Source organism: Aegilops tauschii, chromosome 5 (genome assembly GCF_002575655.3).
Source record: "Aegilops tauschii subsp. strangulata cultivar AL8/78 chromosome 5, Aet v6.0, whole genome shotgun sequence".
Lineage (NCBI taxonomy): Eukaryota > Viridiplantae > Streptophyta > Magnoliopsida > Poales > Poaceae > Aegilops > Aegilops tauschii.
In genome coordinates, this window is record NC_053039.3 from 182,703,405 (window position 1) to 182,707,221 (window position 3,817).

Sequence of the window (3,817 nt, forward strand, 5' to 3'; positions counted from 1 at the left end):
GTCGGGCGGTGGGGAAGGAGGGAGCGGCGTGGATCTGGGGGGGAGAGGGAGAGGCGCAGAGGCCGAGAGGGGCAAGTGGGAGAGGGGCCCGAGGGGGCGGGGGCGCTGGCGGCCTTATCCTCCCCCGTCGCCGGTGAGGGGGTGCGGCGGGGACCTGCCACTGTTCCGACCCCGGTCGGGGGAACAGGGAAGGGGAGGGCGATCCGGGGAGGTGGGCTAGGCCGGCTGGGCCTGGGGGCGGCCCAGTTGGGCCAAGGGTCCAGTGGGGGGGGCTTCTCCTTCTCCTTTTTTTCTTTGTATTGTTCTGTTTTCTATTGTATTTTCTTTTTATTTATTTATTTTCTTTTCTGTTTTATTTCATTTAAAAGTATTTAGGAATTTTATAAAAATGTGTTTTCTCCACAATAATTATCAGTGCAATATCTAGCATGGCCCAATCATTTTTGTTTAAATTTTTGAAAACTTTTATTTTCCACTTTAAATTTAATTGAAGTTTGAATTAAGAGTTTGAAAAGAAATGTGATTCAAATGTGATCAAGCCCTGTTTAGCAACATGATTAGCTTAATCACAGAGAGTTACTGTAGCATGATTCTCGGGGTGTTACATACTGTCACAAAAAGAAACTCAACAGCTGTACGAGACGGCCGAAAAGCAGCTCAGAACTCGTGACAGTTGTTGAAGAGAGAAATAAAAATCGGCATCCACCCCGGATAGCTATAAACAGCTTAGATCACAGGCGTGGTGCCGTCATTGGAGAAAAAGGGGACAAGGGCTCATCAGGATCATTTTCCAGGTTCACAGGTACTTGTATTGAGCTCATTGATGTCATCAATCCTCATAATCCTTTGTCACACTGCAGTGTATACTGGCTTTCTTCTCTTAACCATCCTCACGTGGTTGTCAGATCCTCATCCGAGTGACTTGTAAGAGCTTGGTGGTATGCCCACCGCATATATATGAGAATCCGATTCCCGAGATAGACGTGTATTCTGACTGATTCTTGCTTCTGACCAAAATGTTGCGGATCTGATTCTTGGGATTCACTGTCATATGCTGTCAATTCACAGCGCACTATCTTGTACTAAAGTCTTACTGAGGAAGATTGGCTGGCTTGTGCTCGAAACTTTCATCGGACATCTTGCTGAGGGAGACTTGACACTCGGTAACATGATCAGATATCCCCCAATCTGAATGCAGTCGGCTGAGAATTCCATACTGTTGTGAGGAGTGCACGTTAATGCAAACTTTATACTGACATTCCATCCAGGATTTCTTTTGTATTCGGACGAGCTATTTCCAATTTCACTGCAGTCTGCTGACAATTCCATTCTGTTTAGCTGAGTTTCCAAATATATGCATTTCTTGCTGACTCTTTGGGTCCGGTGTCGGCTGACAAGCAACTTTAATAGGGGGAAATTTGTAACACCAAAGGCCCAAAGAAAGAAACAAAATAAATGACTAAAACAAAAGCACTCAAGCATACTACTAATATAATTAATCAAGCAATCATCACATATTACTGCTACTCACACCATAATATGCATGCACACCTAAGCACACAAATCACGTGGAAACTTCGGTATTACGGTCTAATATGTTGTGGCGGTGTGCACGAAAATTATATCCATGTGTGGAAGGAGTTGACGTAACCGAAGCTACACCAAGCACTGGCTGAACAGTAGCTAGATCTGGATGGATACACAGGTGAGGACGGACTTGACAATCAAGTAGCGAGACACAAAAGTCACGACCACCTCATCATCAAGCGTACGAAGGGAATCGTACCCGTCGAAAGAATGAAATGACAAGGCAAGATAACAGTGGAAGACGGGGTTTAATGGCATTGCCCTTTTCTGATAACAAAGATCAGCAAGGGTTGCCAAAGGAACGAGATGGAGGGCAATGGAAGATGATGTTGTCGAATCACACCGAAGAGCAGGCATGCTAAGAAGGAGGGCGTAGGTAGTGGGTCGGAACCGATACCACCTACACTCACAAGATTAACCGTTAGTGACAAAATAATAATCTATATGCATGCTATGCGACAAACAAATGCAACAATCAAGTGCAACAAACTAACTGGGGTCTATACTACTGCTTTCTAACGTTCGCGCGGGCTAGGGCATTCTACAGCCAGACCTGCTCTGATACCAAGCCCGTGGCACCCCGTCTCAGAGAAAACCGGAACGCTCCGTATTCTAGCCCAGAGATCGAGGTGAAGTCTTCTGGAATACGACACTTCTTAGTATAGAACAAACCAGCTCTCTATTACAACACGAATAGGAATACAAGGTCTCCGATATTTCAATGAATAACATCGGCACAGCGACACTACGCCAACCACGGTTGCTCTATACAAGCAGCATAATGACTCAAAGCCGCGAAATAACTCTAGCAGCGGAACAACGATGATGGTGGTGAACTCCACTCCGCAGGGACTCTGGCTGGAACGCTTATCCTAGCTCGCGAACTCAGGAACAGCACCAAACAAGCAAGCAATCCAGGCATGACCTGCAAGCTGGGATGACACGCCAGGTCAATACATTGAATGTACTTGCAAGATCACAATTAACCAGAAGCATTCAAGACAAACAACAGCATGGCAATTACAGGTTAATCAGAAATTATCATGAGATCATCATGGCATGAACAACATGAACATAATACTGCTAGAACAATATGAGCAGGGCATGTACATATAAATCTGACGATACTAGCATGCAACACGACGACACTACATGCACCATTTATTCTGTTCGGGTTACCTCGTAACCATCACATGCATCACTTACCAACCTCGGACATTACACGATCATCTCAGGATCAAATCAAGCTTGGTATAAACAATACCGTAGTAATCATCAAACGACCACAAGGAGCTTGATGTTTACCCACGAGTATCGCACAACATCACGAATATCCAACAACTCGGTATCCTCGATACAACGGTGATCATTCCGGCGATCACAACCATGACCAACACTTGGTCTCAAACGGTGATCTTTCCGGTGATCACAACCAACTTATCTCACCATCAAAACAGGGTTGTTATTAAGCACATTATTATTATTACTGTTGACTCATAGTGGGACCGACTACGAACTGGGCCCTTATCCACGGGCGCGGCTATCGATAGATTTAATATACACTCTGCAGAGGTTAGTACACTATACCCACACCACGGAACCGATGGCCTCGCACTCCCATTCGGGTGGACCAACGGTGTTCCGACAAAACCGATATACTGTCATGACACTCTCCCGGCCACTCCGACCCACTCCCAACTGGGCTAGTCCTGGGTGGCCCCGTGTCTACCAAAGACACAACGACCACCGTCGTGGCCAAAACGTCCCTCACGGGGACCGGACCCATAATAACAACAACGGGCACACAAGGTTATGTCTGCTTACCGGGCCAGGGTACGCACGCCCATAACCTTCCCTCGTTGGAGGCACCGGCGAGAGGCACGACAATAGACCCAGTTAGGACCTTCCCATAAAGGTAAGCGTGGCTGCACTGGTCAGCTCGATATGATGGCACCATGACTCAGCCAACAGTTGTTCAAGTTCAATTTAATCCGGTTAAACTTGAATGCAATATGCTGAGCCATGATAAAATAACATGATGCAATTACAATGCATGAACATGATATCAACATAAGCACGGGGTGCAACATAACTATCCACCATATCCACAATGAATCATATCCAACTGAGCATGGCATACTGACTAGCATGAACATCATAAGTAAATACTTCTCCGAAACATAGCATGACCACTAGCATCAACAATAAATATCATGCAAGAACATATCAA